Below are 22322 nucleotides of genomic sequence, written 5' to 3'. Positions count from 1 at the left end.
CTGAGCTGCAAAGACAGGTCCTCCTTGGACCAGAAACAGGCATCCTGGGACCGGTTTTGGGGCATCACCCCATATCAGCCAGGCTAGATTGAATCCAGTGGTGTAGTAAGCACGGGACGCACATGTGGGCATACCCTTCCCACTTAAGGCAACAAAAGCAAAAGGAACAAATGATGGACGGGATGCTGAATAATGCAAACATTCAACCCCAGTCACAATGATCTGGGTTTAATTCATCATTTTTTGCTCACCATGCCACCCCAGTTTGGACCCAGCCATATGCAAATCAGTCATTACCCTGTGCCTCATGGGAACAATCCAGCCTGAACTTCCATGCCAGGTGCTCCCTGGAATGGAAACAAGAATCCTGGGACCAGTTGCAGGGCATTACCCCTCATCATCCAGGCTAGCTTGAATCCAGTGGCGCAGTGAGCACGGGACCCAAGTCTGGGCATACCCTTCCCACTTAGGGCGGCAGAAGCAAAAGGAAGAAATGATGGACGGAATGCTGAACAATGCAAATATTCACCCCCAGTTACAAGGATCTGGGTTTAATCAATTGTTCTTTTGCACACCACACCACAACAGTTTGGACCCAGCCACATGCAAACCAGCCTTGACCCTCAGCTTCATGGGACCATCCAGCCCGAACTGCCAAGCCAGGTCCTCCCTGGACTGGAAGCAAGCATCCTGGGCCCGGTTTAAGGGCATCACCCCTCATCAGCCAAGCTAGATTGAATCCAGTGATACAGTAAGTATGGGACCCAAGTCTGGGCATACCCTTGCCACTTAGGGTGACAAAAGCAGAAGGAAGAAATGGGGATGGAATACTGTACAATGCAAACATTTGAGGGTTAAAAATTAGATTTTTCATACACGAGGAGTATTGGACATATACATATATGTTAGCATGATGTATCTATATACCCTCTTTGCCTAATATGCACACAACAAAACCCATATATGTTTTAGCTGGTAGGAAAGGGTTTATTTCTAGCGTTTTTTTCATACTAATAGAGTAGGCTGAGAACCATACAGACACCATCTTCTTTCCTCTGTGTCAGAACACAAGCTTTGATCACGTGTTACTCTCCAGTAGTTGTCAAGTCTCAGTTTATTTGAGTTACTGAGAGCAGCCGAAAGTAACTGTTTTCCCTCTGTCCTGGGACTCAAGGTCACATCTGGCTTTGGGTGCGATAAGTGCATTCCTGGAGGCGCCGTGCCTACACTCACGGGCACCAGTACGAAAGGGAGTCAACCCTCCAGACCTTCCCAGAAATAAATAGTAAAGCTTTGAACCAATCAAGTGTGCCATATATGGTCCTTCCTTGGGGCCCAAGGGCCGAGTGGTGTTTTTCCATTTACGGTGACTTCATGTGTTGAACTGAAAGTATATATGTTTGGTTTTGACTGTGAGCCAGCAGTCTTCTCCACGCACCTGATGGGTGAAGGTTGGAGAGGCGCCTCTATAGAGTATTTGCTTAATAAATGATTGACCCTTCTTCACTGCCAACTGACTGATTATTTGGTAATGGTATTGGGGCGTTGTGGTAGGTATAACCCTGTATGTTATTTTTACTGTACATCAGTTGGCCACTCCGCCGGGACTCCGCGATAGGGTCGTCCTCCCGTAACCGGGTAGAAAGTACAAAGAAAGGAGAGCTCTGGTTGAGTGGGTGGACTGACCGAAGAATCTGACTTACTCCGCTTTCGCGATCAGTGAGCCCCAGCTGCTAGTTACCCTTCACCTGAGTCCTACGGGCGTAACCCGGGAGCTGACCGTGCTGATCTTCAGGAGTTGGCTGTGGAGAATACGCAATTGTACCTGTGTGCACCAGGTGAGTGAATTGTTTGTGATGTTTTGTTGAATGCGCTGTTCAACAGTGCTTTTGAAACAGTTAACTGTATTAGATTTGGTGGTCGGTGTACCACGGAGAACTTTGGGGGTCTGACGGGGCAGCATTGTGGCTGCACCGGTAGATGCTCCAATGACTTGTTTTGTGAACAATAGAGACGCCAATCGGACGCCCTTGTGTGGCTCGTGCGGTGGGCACCCGGCCGGACTGGTCTCGGAAAGGCCTGTGGTTGTACCTGGGTAGCCTTTGGGACAAATCTGAAGCAACGCTAAGGCAGCGGGCTTAGTCAGAATAGTCCAGAGGGTGAACCATGAAGGCTTCGGGATGGTCTGTAGGACAGTCTGTGGTTAATACCTGTCCGACGGGCTCTTGGTAGTCTTTGGACTACTTGATTTTGGTATCTGTTGGTCTGGAATCTGAATCGATTAGTTCTCCATGAACGGGAGTCGACGGGCTCCGTTCTTTTGTTTGGAAAAAACATGTCATTTTGAAAATTCTTTCTTGGTATATATATGTATGTATCATTTTGTCTGTGTTTGATTTTTGAGTAAAAGTGACAATGGTGAGGGTGTGTGAACATGGCCATGTTTGAAACATTGTTTTTTGAATGAGATTTAATCGTCAACAATCATTATGCCGTGCTTTAGTAAGTTGTGTTTTGGATGTTGCTGTCGCCGGAAAGGCATGCGTTTGGATGAAAGTCAACCTGCCCCGCCAGAGGGCAGCCCAAGTTATGATATGTATGTCAAACATTGTATTTCTCCCATTCTGTTTAATGCGCTATGGCATAAATATACTAAAGACAATGTGGAACTACAATGGCCCTATACCGGGTCCTTTGATGAGAAATTTTTTTATTTCTTGTGGGATCGATTGTTTACTAAGCGAAGTAGACAGGCAATGTTTGATTCGTTAAACATGTGGCAGAAGGAAACGAAGCGTAGACGCATTAGGGAGGAAAAGGTATGTAAAATGAAAGGAGGTCAGACGATTACACAGAAAGCCATAGCTTACGATAAAGCTCAAACTAAATAAGGAATTGATTGTACAGATAGACAATTTAGATTACAGGTGGATAAAAGCTACGTAACCAGGACTGAGCCAGAGGAGGAGATAGAGGATTTGTTGGATGCGCGTCCACCTCCCCCTTATGCTCCACAACGCATATATCCTGCGGTCCCTTTAACTCCAGCTCCAACGGCTTCTGCGCCTGTTGTTTCCTCTTCCCACGTCCCTCTGGGAACGTCTTCTGTTTTATCTCCCTCAGCATTTGCATTGGCTACTTTGTGGCCCGATGCCTTGCCGTCTCCCACTGTGTCCACAGTTGTTTTGTCTCTCCCAACTCCCGTTTGGGCCTCCCAGTACTCGAGCGCGACCCCAACTCTAGCTGACCCTACTCCCTCTCGAGCTCTGGGGGATCTTGGTGCACAAAAGTTGTTTACTCGTTCGGCGGTAGGACTAGAAGAAAAGCAGATATTTGCAAATCAGTCATCCCAGTGGATGCGCAATCCTATTTATACTTTAGTTGATGTATGGAGTACACTTCGAGACTATGAGCCCGTTATGCAGCAGCATGCCTTAGAGCACATGGCCATACATCTTATTTCTCTATGGGAGCAGTGTTTCCCGGGAGGAAAGGTCCCACAAGTGATGTATGGGACCGGGCTCATAAGTCTGAATTAGGACTAGAGGAAGTGTACAGGAATGTCCAGGTTTTATTGAATTATCGAGGGCGGATGCACTTGAAATGTTCAACCTGGGACTCCCAGCACCCTATGCGGGAAGTCCATCCTATCTTCCATCCTGAAATAACAGAATTAAGAAACAATCAGAATGTAGTAACTAGACCTCGTGTGGAGACATGATTTCAAGAACAATGGGTTTATACCCCTAGGAAAAGGAGTGAAGTCCTTTCGCTAAAGTCACAACTCCCCGACCCCCAAAAAAACCCTACGGCTTACTATAAAAAGCTTACAGAAGCGACCTCCTCAGCTGTTATGTCCCTAGCTGACATAGAGCTATTTTTTGGCTTGCTAGTCCCCATTGACGTGTGCCGCCAGGTGCATGACCAGGACCATGCCGCAGAGTTGGGCGGGACTTGGGATCAGATTAAAGATTGGGATAAGGATCGAAAGCCTGGTGATAAACCGAAACCCAAACTATTGGCTTTACCGGGTCGGAATATTACCTACATGCATTCCTTAATTCCACCCCTTAAGGTAGATTGGGAAAAATTGACAGCGTGTAAGCAGAAGAAGGACGAAAGTGTTTCGGATTTTTTCACTAGATTTGAAAATTTATTTATTGACTTTAGTGGGCAAGATTTGTCAGTGGAGGGTAGTATATGATTATTTGCTAATCGTTTTGTGACAAATCTGTTACCCGAAATCTCCACGCGGCTACAAGCCGCTGAGAGTACTTGGACCACTTCTACACCTTCGGTCATACTGAGTATGGCTCAATATTACGAACATAGGAAAAATGAGAGTAAGGATAAGACGGAAAAGAAACTAAAGGACCTTAAGACATGAGTATTGTTACAACAAGTCATTAGGGGACGAGGCAGAGAGAGAGGTGGTAGAGGGTTTGTCCTGAGGGGGGCGGGAACGGGGCGAGGCGGAGGACCAGCTGTTGCCTTAGGAATAAACCAGTGCGCCTACTGTAAACAGGAAGGCCATTGGCGATCTCAGTGTCCATTGTTGCTGGCTCAGAATGGGGCGTTAAGAGGGAGAGGAAGAGGTCGAAGTGGTGTGGATCGGAGTGATATGCAAAGGCAGGAGACAACGCACGACGAATCTGAAAATAATTATTTCGATAACCCGAGAGGTAGGCAGTACTATAATGAAGACTGTGTGATTGATGGGATCGAAGGGTATGCTTACACATAGGACAGCCAAAGACAGAGTGGGGGCCAGGTGTCAGTACCCGTTAATCAGCAAGGTCCTTATGTGCAAGGGCAGTTGATGGGGACATCAGAAAATATTTTAGTTGATAGGGGTGTGATGAATAGTTCCATTTCTTGTTCGTTGGTCCCAGGGGCTGCTCTGTCCCGGCAGAATAATGTTTTGGTGGGATTTTCTGGAATTCCGGTGGTGAGCCCCATTTATAAGCCTATTCTGTTTACAATTGGTCCGGTAACAGTGGACTCTCAGTTTCTGTTGACTTCACATTGTGAGGAGAATCTATTAGGTTTGGATCTGTTGAAGAAATTGTATGCGCAAATTCATTGTTACCCTGATGGTGTTTATCTGACTATACAATCCCCTGGTAAACATACTTTGCAGTGCTTTGCTAAAAATGAACCCCTCCCTCCTGAGTTTGCTGCTGTCCCAGCGACACTGTGGGCCACAGGAGACACAGATGTAGGATTGTTAAAGATTCCACCTGTTTCTATTACTTTGAAACAAAATGCTTGTTTACCGTGGATACCTCAATACAAAATTTCTCCGGCAGGCGTGAAAGCTTTGCTCTCCATCATACAAGATTTGATCGAGAAGGGTGTGGTGGAGGAAACGGCTGCCAATATATGCAACAGTCCCATTTTACCGATTTTGAAAAAGGCCCCTGTCGGAAGCGATCCTGACCATGTTGATACTTACCGCTTTGTAATTGACCTGCGAGAAATTAACAAGATAGTGGTGTCACAATACCCTGTGGTTTCTGACATCCCTACTATCCTCACGATGATTCCACCCACTGCTAAATATTTTTCGGTTATTGATTTAAAGAATGCTTTATTTAGCATTCTGATTCACCTTGATAGCCGTCATATTTTCGGCTTCTCCTTATCTGGTCGCAGCTTCCGGTTTTGTCGCGCTCCCCAGGGGTACCCTCAGAGTCCTAGAATTTATAGTCAGGCTCTAAAAGCATTATTGGATGATTTGACCTTGCCTCCTGGTAATGTGCACTTCTAATATGTCGACGATCTGTTGGTGGCTTCCGACATTGAAGAAGGTTGTAAAGAGGCCACTGTTAAATTATTGTCTCATTTGGCGGCTAATGGTAATAAAGTATCTCTTTCCAAATTTCAATATTGTCGACAGGAGGTGACCTACCTTGGTCACCTACTGTCGAAAGAGGGGAGGAGACTAACCCCTGAGCGTGTGACTATCCTTTCTAACATGTCTGTACCTTGTACTCAGCGTGATGTTCTTGCATTTCTCGGCACAACTTCTTACTGTCGCCAGTGGATTCCTAATTTTTCCCTTCTCACTAAACCTCTCTTGTTCTTAACCACTAAATATGTACATGAACCTCTACCCTGGACTGATGAGTGTCAGAAAGCCTTTGATTCTTTGAAATCTGTGCTTTGCTCTTCACCCGTCTTGGGTACTCCTGACTACCGAAAACCTTTTGTGCTTTATGTACACGAGGTGGACGGTTGCTCGCTTTCTGAGTTGACACAAGGATTTGGTGGTAAGCAGAGACTTTGTGCCTATTTCTCGGCGGTGTTAAATCACGTCGCCAGAGCGCTTCCTAGCTGTTTAAGGGCAAGTGCTTCAGTCGCAGTGGCCATTCGACAGTCGGAAGGGCGAGTTCTGAATACTGATCTCACAGTGATGGTACCACACGCTGTGGATACATTACTGAACAAAACGAAGACCCAGCACCTTACGAGTGCGTGCCTTACAGGCTACAAATAGACTTTGTTTGCTCCCCATATTACAATTAAACGTTTTGCCACTCTGAACCCCGCCACGTTACTAACCCTCTCTTCGGACGAGAAAAACAATGGTGTACATGATTGTATATTTCGGACGGAGGAAGAGACGAAGGGACGGGTAGTTCTCACAGACATTCCTCTATCTGACCCTGAAGGGGAATTGTATGTTGATGGCTCTTGTTTCAAGTTACCAGATGGCACGACAACTGCTGCATATGCGATAACTACTCTACGCACTGTAGTTGAGGCTTCCCGAGTACCCTATCAGTCAGCACAGGCAGCTGAGTTAGTAGCATTGCTTCGGGCCTGTGAGTTGAGTGAAGGATTGAGAGTAAATATTTACACAGACAGCCAATACGCCTTCGGCGTGGCTTATAACTTTGGCCGCCTGTGGGCGGAAAGGGGTTTTCTTACTTCCCATGGTCAGAGAATACAACATGGCCCTTTGATTCTACAAATACTGGCAGCATTGACGTTACCAGAAATGGTGGCCACAGTTAAATGCAGTGCACATAAGACAGTGGTGGATATAGTAGGGGAACAAAATGCTTTTGCTGATCAGATAGCTAAAGAAACTGCAAAATCCAAAATGATCTCAATGTTTGTGATTACTTCTGCTAGGTGGGTGGTGGAGACGGAAATGTTTAACAATACCATGGAGAGTGTCCGAGAAATACAGAAAGAAGCTACCCCTGCTGAACTGGCGCACTGGTAGAAGGAAGTGGGGAAATTAGATGCAAATGTTTGCTGGATTGATTTATCTGAGAAACAGCGATGGTTGTTGCCTAATGCATTAGTGAATGACGTAGTGACCATGGCACACTGCACAGGCCATATTGGGGCAAAGGGTATTTGTGCACTTCTAGGCCCTGTGTGGAATAATCCTAATATCCCAAGAACTGCTGCTCATTTGGTGCAATATTGCATTGTTTGTTTACAACATAATCCTGGAGGTAGGGAACCTGTTCTGAGTGGAAATTTTGCACCACCTTTGCCTTTTGAGGAGCTCCAAATGGATTATATCCAGCTGGAGCATGTGAATAATCTGAAGTATGTCTTGGTCGTGGTGTGTGCCTTCAGTAAATGGGTGGATGCCTACCCGACCAAAGAAAACACTGCTCTGGTGACAGTAAAGGATCTGATAAAAGAATACTTCCCATGCTATGGATTGCCTCGGGTGATCTGGAATGATAACGGGGGGCATTTTAATGCAGATCTTATCAGTCATGTTTGTAATGGGTTACAAATTAAGCAGAAATTCCATACGGCTCAACACCCTCAGTCTGCTGGACTGGTCGAGAAGTATGATGGAATACTGATACTTAAACTGGCAAAGATTCAAAAAAGTACTGGGTTGAGGTGGCCAGATGCCCTAGCACTAGCACTGATGTCATACGAGTTACCCCACATTCCAGTTCTGGCTTATCTCCCTACGAGGTGATCTTTGGGCGCCCTGCCACTGTTTGGGGCATCCCGAGACCCAGAACGTTTCGTGATATTGAATACCCTATGATGACAGATTATCTGCATTCCCTGACTAAAGATCTTAGTTCTATTCATCAACAGGTTTCAGCAGTTTTGCAGCCCCTGCCGGAGGATCCCGGACATCGTTTGGAACCAGGACAGTGGGTTCTGGTCCGCAACTATCAGCGGAAATCCAGTCTGGGCCCTCGTTGGTCCGAGCCTTTTCAGATTCTACTGGCCACACGGACAGCGGTTAAGTCAGAGGTCTTCAAACTTTTGGATGCCGAGACCCCCCTGTCAACATTTTGAGGCGTACGGACTAAGCATGTGCGGGAAATCCGTTCCGCTCGCGGATTTCGCGGATTTTCGGTAAATCCGCAAACTCCCGCGAATTTACTGAAAATACGCGAAATCCGCGAGCGGCGGATTTGCGGGGCAAAAGTTCAAGCCTGTTGAACTTTTCACTATGTTAAGATGGCGCCGGCAAGCTGCCAGAGCCATCCTGAAATAGTTACTAAGTTAGCTTCAACAGGAAGCACTAATAGATAAAATAAAGCAGGTGCTCGAGCACCTGCTTTATTTTATTTATTAGTGCTTCCTGATGAAGCTAATTTAATAACTATTTTAGGATGGCGCTGACAGCTTGCCGGCGCCATCCTAAAATAGTTACTAAAGCCCATAATGATGGAGGCCTTTGCATTATTGACTTTCACGAGCTCAATCCCTGTGCAGTTCCTGTGACCACGAGCTTCTCTGATCCGTGCCTGTCCTTTTATGCACACCAGAGGCATGTGAACTCGAGGGACCCCGGCGCTCTTTGGTGTGATGGCAAAGTTAATCAGCCCCCCCAAAAATGTGAGTTTTGTCGAGGCTGGGCAGGTGTGCGTTCTCCCCATATATATCGTCGGAAATGACCTATGATGCTTGATGGAGGCCTTAGCATTACTTACTTTCACGAGCTCAATTCCTGTGCAGTTCCTGTGACCACGAGCTTCTCTGATCCGTGCCTGTCCTTTTATATACACAAGAGGCATGTGAACTCGCATATAAGCCTCGCCCGTTTGGCCCCTCCGAGTGCCCACACACTAGTGGTGTGCACCGTCTTAGCGCCCTTTACCCACCTGATGGACAGCTCACTCGAGGGACCCCGGCGCTCTTTGTTGTGATGGCAAAGTTAATCAGCCCCCCCAAAAATGTGAGTTTTGTCGAGGCTGGGCAGGTTTGCGTTCTCCCCATATCTATCGTCGGAAATGACCTATGATGCTTGATGGAGGCCTTTGCATTATTGGCTTTCACGAGCTCAATCCCTGTGCAGTTCCTGTGACCACGAGATTCTCTGATCTGTGCCTGTCCTTTTATACACACAAGAGGCATGTGAACTCGCATATAAGCCTCGCCTGTTTGGCCCTGCCCCTCACACTAACGATGTGCACCGTTTTCCCGCCCGGCCTGCCCTTTACCCACACAATCTGCAAAATCCGCGAATCCGCAAATTCGCGGATTTTGCGGATCACGAATACGCAAATTCGCAAATTCGCAAATTCGCAAATTCGCAAATTGTGAATTCACAAAATTCGCCCATGCTTAGTAAGGACCCCCTCTTGACAAACATTTTTAAACCTGTAGGCAGGGCTACTAGAACTATGAGGCAGGTAAGGAACAAATTACTCGACAGGCTTAACTAAAATGTGTGGGAAGAAAATGTAAGTGCTGTTATGTGATGCCGCGTATTTTGGGTTAGCATTGCTTCATTATTTTGACATTTTTTACACACGGTAACACTGAGGAAAGATTTCACCCCATCAGTACCCGTTTATAACCAAAATACAGCAATTAACATCAGAAAGATTTTTTATCAACTTTGAGAAGGGCCTTCCACTCCGCAGGAATATGTGCTGCCACATTAGAAGCTCACCTGGCGCTGGCCAGGAGAAGCAGGGGTCCCTTAAAAACCTAACAGTTTCGTGCAGAGTTAAGCAGTTTACCCATGCAGCTTTCCTCTCACCCTTCCCTTCCATCCCCTCTCCTCTTCTAACCCCGGTTCCCTCTCTCAATTTGCAGGCCATTTTTTTTCACCCCTTTTTTTACAACTTCTGAACTCTCCCCATTCAACCTCTCACTTCACCTTTAATCACCTCTTGGCATTCTCTCTTTTCACTGCCCTCATCTCTTACAGTCTCTCGCATTTATCTCATGGCCTCTCTGGTCCCGTCAGCCCCCGTGCCCCTCAGCACTTCTCATTCACCTTGTCTCTCCATTCAATGTTTGTCTATTTGTATCTTACACCTCTACAGTCCCCCCATTCAACTTTCACATCTCCCCTTTGTTCTAACAGAAGCCGTCACCTTTGGCTTACACTCACTTCTTGCGTGTCCACACTTCTCTTCGGCAATTCACATCCGGGACCTCTTCAATCGAATTCTCTCACTCCCTTGCTGTCCTTTCTCATCCTCTAATCTCTCCTCACCAAGCATATGGGTCGGACCCATATGGTCCTCTCAGCCTGTGCCACTCTGCTTATTGTTCCCTTATTCAAGAAGGCATGAGTTGCCTGTCTCGCTGTTTTGGTGCAGGCCACGCAGTTATGGAACTTGCACCCTCCTTTGCTTCGCTCCACTAAGAATCTATTATCCTTTAGGAAGATATAAAAACCTTTCTCTCTGCTCTGTAGGTCACCCCATTTGGCTGGTTCTCCTTTTCCTTCTGTGTGTTTCTCATTTGCCTACAGGCAGCAGATGGTTATTAGCCCCAGGACATCTTTTGGTAACAGTAGCGCACTACAAATGTAAATAATAATAATATCCAGAAGCAGGGGAGTCACTAGACCAGAAATTCAGAGAGGACTAACACTCCCAGCCAGGGCTGGTCCTAACACTGGTCGCACACGGTGCCACAGTTTTTTTGGTGCCCCACCCCCGTTTCCTCCTCCTCCATGAATTTCTTAACTGCCACTCACCAACAATGCACCTCATCTATCTATAGCACCTTTCTGACAAACATTTAATTTTTTTATAGCGCTACTCATAGTTTAATGACACTCAGTTCTGTGATCTGCATGGTACACGTTCTTTGTAGCAGGCACATTAACCCTCTGCACACTGTGTGGGTGACGAGTGCCCATGTGAGTGCGCGGTGAGCGATGCAACAGTGCAAGAGTGGGGTAAGAGGAGTGATTGCAGGGTGAGTGAGGTGGCGTATGAATTTATGAATTTGGGTGCGAATGCAAGTTCAGAATGGGACGAATGAATGTATGATTACTGATGGGCTTGTTTGAGTGAGTTGCATATTGAGCAGTGAGGGGGACATGTGAGTGAAGTGTCACATAAGTGCAGGATGAGTAGTGTACTTGTGTGCCTGCAGGGTGAGGTTTAGGGTGAACAGCGCAAGTGCATTGTGAGTGCAGAGTGATCACTGTGAGTGCAGGGTGAGTGGGTGAATGGTGTGAGTGCATGGTGATCAGTGTGAGTGCAGGGTGAGTGTGAAAGTGAAGGGTGAGAATGAGGAGTGAGCTGTCTGAATGCAGGGTGCATTCCCAAACACTTAAAGTAACTCAGCATTGGAGGTGTAGGGTTTAAGATCTAAGTTAAACTATTGCGGCAATAATCGGGGATTTAGGGTGGAGGAAATAAATATTGTGCTGATCCTGCAACAAACTTACAGTCCTATGGTTAGCGTTGCCAGCAGATTATTTTGATTGCCCAGTCAGTACAAAATAAGCAGTCAACTAAAGCTGTATTTTCAGCACTTATCTGTGCATACTTCGAACAGCAAATATAAATAGAAAACACTTTTAATTGTTTTTTAGGGCTGCCTCAATGATCCATGACTGACAAAGAGAAAAAAGAGAGAAAAGTCACATAAAGAATGCATACATACTTTTGTAATTATAAGTCTATTTAGTGTCAAGAGGAGGCCTTTCCAGACTCTTTAAACAAAACAGGCAGGCATTTTTCTTTTGGCAACCCTACTTTATATTCATTTTCATTAAATGCATTCTCACAGTACAACAGTAATTGTGAAATACAAATGTAAGGATCAGGCAGAGTGGGGGCCCAGGGGGTACTGGAACCAGGAAAAAAACGAAACCTCTTTAACCAGTTTACAAAGGCAAGTAAAAATGCAAATGGTCTTTAAAGACCTGTGAAAAACTCGAGCTGCGGGAGATGACTCCAGACACTGCCCAGCCGAGCCCCCAGCAGCTTGAGTTTCACTGCAGCAGCAGCCGGGCTGAGACACACGATGAGGGAGGAGGGGGGCTGAAGCCCTTGGGCCTGGGCAGAAGTATGAAAGTGAAGGCGTGACCCCCTTTGCATCGCTCCACGGCCCCCCTGGGGGTCGTGCCCCACAGTTTGAATACCCTTTGGTTAAGGTGAACGGCAAGAGACATTGGATCCATGCCTCGCACGTAAAGAAACTGCCTCTCCAGCTTCCTTATGATCAACAAAACCAAGAAGGAGTTTTGACCCAGGAAAGAGAATGAGCCCCTCGCTTTTTTCCTTTTTCCGATGCCCAGGAAGTTGGAGAAGGGCAAGGAGAAGGAGCACCGGGCCAGGAAGGGGTTTTGTCATCTGCACAAGTGATTGCCCCTGATTATTTTGCCCCTGCAGTTGAACGAGAGACTTGTAGTATCTCTGTTGCAACGGATTTGCCATCCTCTGTTTTGTTCACTGATCAGGAAACGCCTGGCCATGTTCAATACAATCTGCGGCCCAGAAAATGACACAGTACCCCAGGTGAAGATGGTAGGAGATAGGGAGAGACTTGAGTACTAGGGTTTGTTAGATACATTTCTAGGGTACTGAGCGAGACACTGGACTAAACGCGCTGAGAGCCTTGAACATTTGTTTGCTCTGTTCAGAAAGAAAGACTGAATTTTTCTTTTGTGAAAAAGGGCCCAGGTTGTGTTTTCTTCAAGGGTTGTGTGAGAACATAACTCCAACGTGATAAGTTTGCTTGGTCTTATTTGTGATGAATGATAGGAGCCTGCCTGTGAGGCTCTAGACAGACACTGGAAAGAACCACCCTCTGGCAGGTTGGAATGCATTGCCCGAGTTTATTTTTGGACTTTTAGCTAGCATGTACCCTTTTGCTCGTTTTGTCCCCGAAAAGGAGCGTCCTTTTGCACCACGTCACTTCTCTGTAAATATGCCTGTCTTTTCTAGTTGGACCCAACGTGTTAAGGTTGCATTTGTGGTCATTATAGCTACCTTGTTAATAATATTAATGGGAGTGTTTGTTTATTTAGAATTTTGCCACCCTATGCATACTATCTTAGGAACCACTGCCCCGCCTCCGGAACATATATTTTATACCTTGGCCCTACATAAGGAAAGGCATTGTTAGACTTACACAAAGAATGTATTTGTTGAAATGCTTCATCAAACACACAGTGCTACCAATACTACGAATTGTTGGGTCTGTGGCCTTCTGCCCTCTGTTATGCACAAGCACGATTTATTTATATCTTTACCCCTGTCTTATTTAGGAAGTTGTGAAGCTTGGTTTAAATTACTCTCTATGATGTATATGCATTATACAGTAGATACTCAAAGATATTCGGAGAAGGATTATGAGATGATTCTAGCATATATAGAAGTACACCAAGGATTTGACCAAGAGGGAAATGATGGAGAGGGATCCTTTGATCCGAATGCGTGTATTAATATGTATACGACATATGAAAACATCACCTGGCTAAAGAATGAAATTTTGGATTTTGCAGAGTTTAATTTCACCCAGTATTTTCAACAATTTAAGGAAAGAAAAGTTACAGGTGATAGGGCTGTTCTAGTACCTATATTAAATAGTACCTCTGCATTTTGTGTTCAGGGAGCAGGATACATCTCGGTAGGGGACAGTTGATGCAATTATACCTATTGGTTACGTACCTTTAGTAGTCCACCATTGTTGATTCCCCCTAATGTCTATTTCGTCTGTGGAGAGAATGCCTATACTTGACTTCCCCGCGGATGGGCCGACCGTTGTTACTTGTCTTTCTTGTACCCTCCAGTTTAAATAACCCCTTCTAATTATCACAAGGATCATTGTTTAGATAAACGAAGTCTGCCACTTGTTAGGAATAAAAGAGAGATAGATACCACTGAGATAGACCAAACAGATACCCCTGAACAGCATTTCATCGACATTGTAAAATTTCCTATTTGGGGGCCCATAATTACCATCAAAGAAGTATGCCGTCCGTCCAGAGTATTTGAAAGGGTGATTAACACTGCTGCGGGCATATTGACCAATTTAACTATAGAGCTTCAAGCGACGAGACTCGTCTCGCTTCAAAACCGTATGGTTTTAGATGTTATCTTGGGAGATCGAGGAGGAGCATGCCGTGTGATCAGCAGTTCCTGTTGTGTTTATATCCCTGACTTCGCCCCCTCCGTTCATTTAGCCATTCAGAAGTTACATTGTTTGGCTTCTGAAGTACATGCAGAAACTGGTACCTGGTCCCTTTCTGGTTGGTTCTGGGGTCGGTTGTCTACCTGGGGATGGAAAATCCTGATGGTGCTGGCAGGTATAACCGGTATCATACTCACTTGTTGCCTTTGCATACAATGTGGGCCAGCATGTTGCTCTTATTGTGCTGCTAAACTCACCTCCTCTGTGGCCGGTCCTTCTCCAGCGGCGGTAAAAGCCCAATTAATTCAGCAAGAAATAAAGGATATAATGTAGATTGATGAAGGGGTATTTGAAGACTGAACCATTTTTAGTTAGCTACATCATGCTAAAAGGGTCGTTCTGAGGGATAAAAATTAGATTTTTTATACACGAGAAGTATTGGACATATACATATATGTTATCATGATGTATCTATATTTCCTCTTTGTTGAATATGCACACCACATAACCCATATATGTTGTAGCCGGTAGGAAAAGGTTTATTTTTAGCGTTTGTTTCATACTAATAGAGTAGGCCGAGAACCATGCAGACGCCATCTTCTTTCCTCTGTGTCAGAACACAAGCTGTGATCACGTGTTACTCTCCAGTAGTTGTCAAGTCTCAGTTTATTTGAGTTACTGAGAGCAGCTGAAAGTAAGGTTGGAGAGGCTCCTCTATAGAGTATTTGCTTAATAGATGATTGACCCTTCTTCACTGCCAACTGACTGATTATTTGGTAATGGTATTGGGGCTATGTGGTAGGTATAGCCCTTTATGTTATTTTTACTGTACATCACATTCACTCCCAGTCACAAGGATCCAGGTTTAATTGATCGTTCTTTTGCTCACCACGCCACCACCGTTTGGACTCAGCCATATGCAAATCAGTCATGACCCTGTGCCTCATTTGAACAGTCCAGCCTGAACTGGTTTAAGGGCATCACCCCTCATCAGCCAGGCTAGCTTGAATCCAATGGCACAGTGAGCACAGGACCCACTTCTGGGCATACCCTTTCACTAAGGGTGACAAAAGCAAAAGGAATAAATGATGGATAGAATTCTGAACAATGTAAACATTCACCCCCAGTCACAGAGATCTGGCTTTAATCCATTGTTCTTTTGCTCACCAAGCCACCCCAGTTTGGACCCAACCAGATGCAGTTTAGTCTTGACCCTGTGACTAATGTGAACAGTCCAGCCTGAACTGCCAACCCATGTCCTCCCTGTTCCAGAAACAAGCATCCCAGGACCAGTTTAGGGGAATCAACCCATATCAGCCAGGCTAGCTTGAATCCAGTGGTGCAGTGAGCACGGGACCCAAGTCTGGTCATACCCTACCCACTTAGGGCGACAAAAGCAAAAGGAAGAAATGATGGACAGAATACTGAACAATGCAAACATTCACCCCCAATCACAAGGATCTGGGTTTAATCCATCATTCTTTTGCTCACCACATCACACCAGTTTGGACGCAGCCATATGCAAATCAGTCTTGACCGTGTGCCTAATGGGAACAGTCCAAGACGAGTTGCCGAGCCAGGGCCTCCCTGGACCAGAAACAAGCATCCTGGGACTGGTTTCGGGGCATCACCCCTCATCAGCCTTTTGGGAAGGCCTGTTGTTGGTTTGTAGGCACAAGTACATGGTCAGAATGAAGGTGGGTATCCATGGAAGTTAAACAATTAAGGGTGTCTTTGTATATGATGGCTAGTCCCCCTCCAGGTACATGAAGGCAGTAGGGGCATGGGATCTTGTATCACGCAGCGATGGGCACAGTGAGTTTGGGAGATGAGGCAGCATAAATCGGGGTTTCTGTCAGGAAAAGGAGGTTTGGTGTGCTGCTTCTGAGAGATTTAAGATTAAGACAACTAGACTTTGCTGGTGTGTATGTCATATAAGATAGTTAAATGGCAAAGCTGAAGGGGATAGTTATCTTTCAGGATGCAGAGCAGAGCTGTCCTTGTACATTAGACATTGGAGCTACCACCCATGTCTCACAGATATTCGTCCATGCACTTTATATAGCAGAGATATGCAACAATCAATCAATCAGGGTTGGTAAGCCACAGCTACTCACTCGCTAATGTCTCAAGGCACAGGAGGGGGCAGGGGGCGGCTCCGATGAGTGCTGGGGTCCCCCAGAGAGCCAGGTCTTGAGGTCCAACCTGAACTGGAAGGATGTATAAGGTTGCATAGGTGAAAAAATTATGTGTATTCACTGCAAACTGCAGTTCTAATAATTTTTGTTAAACATCCATTTATTTCTTAACAGTAACATGGCAAATTATTGCATCCAAACCAGGGTTAGGGGTGCTCTTGAAAGTGAGGTTATCAAGTATGTTTAAAAGAGAAGCTGTAGGTTCTTTATATATTTTTTCAGGCACTACTGTTGTTGCCTGTCTCCAGGCAATAGCTCATTCTCATATACTTACGACTAAGTGAAGAAAAGGGAAAATAAGGTAATTCTTATTCGATTGAACTGCAGCCTGTAGAGCCAGAAGTAAAGACACCATGATGCAATATGTACATGCTCAACTTCACCCTATAGGAAATACATGCAAGGTCTGGTTTAGAGCGCATGATATTTTACAGTCAGATGTCAGCAGTAGCGTTGTGAACTGCCTGCTCTAACAGGTTGTATGACGAAATCATGCATGCAACTAGCAAGCATGCCTTTACCACGCCGTCAGTACATCCCTTGTCATTACGCAAAGCTTTACAATGTACATTCTTTATCACGCATGCCTTTACCACTAATATTTCTTTTTAAATGCCTGGTTGGCAAGGGTGGTATAAAAGGGGGTGGTGATGGACGGAGCATCTGAATCAATCAAACACTCACACCCAGTCAAAAGATCTGGGTTTAATCCATCACCATTCTTTAGCCCACTCTGCCACCCCAGTTCAGACATGGCTATATGCAAATCAGTCTGACCCTGTGCCTCATGGTAACAGTCCAGCCCGAACTGCCAAGCCATGTCTTCCCTGGACCGGAAACAAGCTTCCGAGGACAGGTTTCTGGCATTCCAGCCGTCTTCAGCCCGGCTTGCTTGAATCCAGTGGCAAAGTGAGCAAGGGACTCACGTCTGAGCATACCCTGCCACACTTATGGCGGCCAAAAGCTGTACAAAAGGGGGTGATGATGGACGGAGCATCTGAATCAATCAAACACTCACACCCAGTCAAAAGATCTGGGTTTAATCCATCACCGTTCTTTAGCCCACTCTGCCACCCCAGTTCAGACATGGCTATATGCAAATCAGTCTGACCCTGTGCCTCATGGGAACAGTCCAGCCCGAACTGCCAAGCCATGTCTTCCCTGGACCGGAAACAAGCTTCCGAGGACCGGTTTCTGGCATTCCAGCCGTCTTCAGCCCGGCTTGCTTGAATCCAGTGGCAAAGTGAGCAAGGGACTCACGACTGAGCATACCCTGCAACACTTATGGCGGCCAAAAGCAGTACAAAAGGGGGTGGTGATGGACGGAGCATCTGAATCAATCAAACACTCACACCCAGTCAAAAGATCTGGGTTTAATCCATCACCGTTCTTTAGCCCACTCTGCCACCCCAGTTCAGACATGGCTATATGCAAATCAGTCTGACCCTGTGCCTCATGGGAACAGTCCAGCCCGAACTGCCAAGCCATGTCTTCCCTGGACCAGAAACAAGCTTCCGAGGACCGGTTTCTGGCATTTCAGCCGTCTTCAGCCCGGCTTGCTTGAATCCAGTGGCAAAGTGAGCAAGGGACTCACGTCTGAGCATACCCTGCCACACTTATGGCGGCCAAAAGCGGTACAAAAGGGGGTGGTGAGGGAAGGAGCATCTGAATCAATCAAACACTCACACCCAGTCAAAAGATCCGGGTTTAATCCATCACCATTCTTTAGCCCACTCTGCCACCCCAGTTCAGACATGGCTATATGCAATTCAGTCTGACCCTGTGCCTCATGGTAACAGTCCAGCCCGAACTGCCAAGCCATGTCTTCCCTGGACCGGAAACAAGCTTCCGAGGACAGGTTTCTGGCATTCCAGCCGTCTTCAGCCCGGCTTGCTTGAATCCAGTGGCAAAGTGAGCAAGGGACTCACGTCTGAGCATACCCTGCCACACTTATGGCGGCCAAAAGCTGTACAAAAGGGGGTGATGATGGACGGAGCATCTGAATCAATCAAACACTCACACCCAGTCAAAAGATCTGGGTTTAATCCATCACCGTTCTTTAGCCCACTCTGCCACCCCAGTTCAGACATGGCTATATGCAAATCAGTCTGACCCTGTGCCTCATGGGAACAGTCCAGCCCGAACTGCCAAGCCATGTCTTCCCTGGACCGGAAACAAGCTTCCGAGGACCGGTTTCTGGCATTCCAGCCGTCTTCAGCCCGGCTTGCTTGAATCCAGTGGCAAAGTGAGCAAGGGACTCACGACTGAGCATACCCTGCAACACTTATGGCGGCCAAAAGCAGTACAAAAGGGGGTGGTGATGGACGGAGCATCTGAATCAATCAAACACTCACACCCAGTCAAAAGATCTGGGTTTAGTCCATCACCGTTCTTTAGCCCACTCTGCCACCCCAGTTCAGACATGGCTATATGCAAATCAGTCTGACCCTGTGCCTCATGGGAACAGTCCAGCCCGAACTGCCAAGCCATGTCTTCCCTGGACCAGAAACAAGCTTCCGAGGACCGGTTTCTGGCATTTCAGCCGTCTTCAGCCCGGCTTGCTTGAATCCAGTGGCAAAGTGAGCAAGGGACTCACGTCTGAGCATACCCTGCCACACTTATGGCGGCCAAAAGCGGTACAAAAGGGGGTGGTGAGGGACGGAGCATCTGAATCAATCAAACACTCACACCCAGTCAAAAGATCTGGGTTTAATCCATCACCGTTCGGGCTGGACTGTTCCCATGAGGCACAGGGTCAGACTGATTTGCATATAGCCATGTCTGAACTGGGGTGGCAGAGTGGGCTAAACAACAGTGATGGATTAAACCCAGATCTTTTGACTGGGTGTGAGTGTTTGATTGATTCAGATGCTCCGTCCCTCACCACCCCCTTTTGTAGGCACGCGGCTGTGGGAGCTGAGCTCCTGGTCACTTACTCAGGGCAAGTGGGGAAGTATTTATTTATTTATTTATTTATTTTGCAACTTATAACGCGCAGACTAAACCCGAAGGTATCAAGGCGCCTATCAAAATCAATAAACAGAATATACAAAGCACCACTACGGGTATGCACGTGTAAAAAGGTGAGTCTTAAGCGCGGATCTAAAAGTTTGCAGAGAGGGACTGGATCTTACTTCCAAAGGGAGGGCATTCCACCACTTGGGTGCCAGAAAGGAAAAGGCCTTACCTCCCCATCTTGCTTTTCTGACACGGGGTACAGAGAGGAGAAGTTTGTGACTGGAGCGAAGATTTCTACTGGGGTTATGCCGAGAAAGAATGGATCCCATGCTTGTAGGGCTGGGTTTAGCTAAGGCTTTATACACCAGGCACATGGATTTGAAAAGGATCCGGTATTCAACGGGGAGCCAGTGCAGTTGTTTTCGGGCTTTGGTGGCAGAGGCACGTTTTGGTAGGTCAAGAGCAAATCTCGCTGCCGCGTTCTGGACCACCTGCAAGCGCTGTAGGTGACTCTTGTTCAGCCCTGCATACAGCGCATTGCAGTAGTCCAGCCGCGAGCCCAAAAGAGCGACAGCAAGTTGCTTTCTTGCCTGGGGTGACAAGAAGTGCCTGATTTTCCTCAGAATGTGGATAATCCCCCAGCAGGTCGAAACAGTCCTGTTGACCTGTTGGCACATACTAAGGTTGGGGTCGATCATAACTCCCAGGTTTTTTGCTGACAAGGTGGGCTCGGGACATACGCCCAGCGAGTTCGGCCACCACTCCGCCGACCAGATCGGTTCCCTTCCTCCAAAGACCATCACCTCCGTCTTCTCCCCATTCAGTTTTAGTGAATTGTGGATCATCCACTGGCCAACTGCCTCCATGCAAGATCTAAAATTGGCGGCAGTTGACGTAGCTGGCTGGGAGAGAGAGACTAAGATCTGAGTGTCGTCCGCGTAGGAAACTACCTCCATCCCAAAAGATCTAATAAGTCTGGCAAGGGGGGTCACATAGATATTAAAAAGGGTAGGACTGAGCGCTGACCCTTGAGGGACCCCACATTGCACAGACAGGGATGGAGATAGAAACGATCCCAGCATTATCCTTTGTTCTCTATGATCGAGAAAAGAGGAAAGGAGTCCCAGAGCAGACCCGCGGACCCCAATCTCCCTCAGGCGAGATGTTAACACCACAGGAGACAGGGTATCGAAGGCCGCTGTGAGGTCTAGAAGGATCAGGAGGGAGGTCTGACCCTCATCAACTCTGGTGCGGATGGTATCCAGCACTATGGTGAGGGCAGACTCGGTGCTATGTTCCCTCCTGAAACCATGCTGGGAGAGATCCAAACAGCCCGAGCTCTCCACAAATGCAGCCAGATGTTTATTTAGATGGGCTTCGAGCATCTTTGCGGGAGCCGGGAGCAGTGAAATGGGGCGAAAGTTCTTTAACACCCCGGGGTCCAGAGAAGGCTTTTTAAGCAAAGGTTTTACTACAGCATTCTTCCACTGCTGGGGAAAAATGCCTTCCTTCATCGCTCTGTTCATGATGTCAACCAGAGGAGGAAGGAGAGATTCTCTGCACTGCTTGAGGATCTTTAGCGGGCAGACATCCAGCGGAGAGCCAGATTTGGTTTTATCAAGCAGGATTTCAAGATCCTGACAGGAAAGGGGAGGAAAGGAAATCAAATCCTGATGTTGAGAGGATTCCGCAACACTGGGCTCAGGGAGAGCAGGCAGCAAAGGAACGGCGGTCAAGGATTTTTGGACCTCCAGAGCAGCATAGATGTCGGCGATTTTTGACTGAAAAAAGGCAGCTATCTTGTTGCACAGGTCCTGAGAGGCAACCACAGGATACGGTGTCTGAAGGGTCGTAAGGGAATCGACAATCCTAAAGAGTTCTCTAGGAGATGACAATGAGGAGGTGAGTGCCGTGAAGTATTCCTGCTTGGTCTTAATAACTTCTAGTTTGTAGTTTTTAAGCAGGACATTATGGGCTTCTCTATCCTTAGGGGCCCAACTAGAGTGCCATAAGCGTTCCTGCCTTCTTACTTCCTGTCTCCGAAGCCGGAGCTGTTCGGAGAACCAGGGAGCTGAGGGTCTTTTCCTAGCAGAATAGCACGACCTTGCAGGAGCAAGCTCCTCCAAGGCCTCAGCAATGGTATTTTCAAATATAGAGACCGCAGTGGAGGTATCTGCCTCCCGAGGAATGGACAGACTGGTTGTCCATGGATGGAAGGAATCTTCCCTGATCTTTTTGAGGTTCCTTCGCACTTCCATGGTGCTCGAGGCCCTTCTAATATAGCCCCGTGCGGGATACATCATATTGAAGGGAACGGCCAGATGGTCCGACCAGGAGAGATGGAAGGGGCTGGCAACTGTCAGCCTAGGGTCGTTAGAGAAGATGCCATCGAGCGTGTGCCCCGCTCGGTGGGTGGGACCGTTCACCAGCTGGGTGAGTCCGCAGGCTGACATTATTTCTACCAGGGAAATAGTGTCGTGAGCCTCCAATAGCTCAAGGTGGAAATTAAAATCACCTAGAATGGTCAGATTTTGTCGGCCAAAATTGGGTTCCAGAACCTGCATCAGTTTCAGCCCAAATCCTGCTCTTGGGCCAGGGGGGCGGTATACCAAGATTCCATTAAATGCTGGGTTAGCAGAATCTGAGAGGGAAAAATATAAGACCTGGAATGTGTCCTTGGGGTCAGAAAGGGGTATAGTGTGGCAGTGAAATTTGTCCTGATATAAAATAGCCAGACCACCGCCAACACGGCCTAATCTGTCAAATCGAGTTAGGCAGTAGCCCTCAGGGATCGCTTCAACCAGATCAGGACCCGAAGAGTCTTTGGCCCAG

This window comes from Lissotriton vulgaris, chromosome 6 (assembly GCF_964263255.1).
Source record: "Lissotriton vulgaris chromosome 6, aLisVul1.2, whole genome shotgun sequence".
NCBI lineage: Eukaryota > Metazoa > Chordata > Amphibia > Caudata > Salamandridae > Lissotriton > Lissotriton vulgaris.
The sequence above is the reverse complement of the archived record's forward strand: the minus strand, read 5'-3'. Positions refer to the sequence as shown.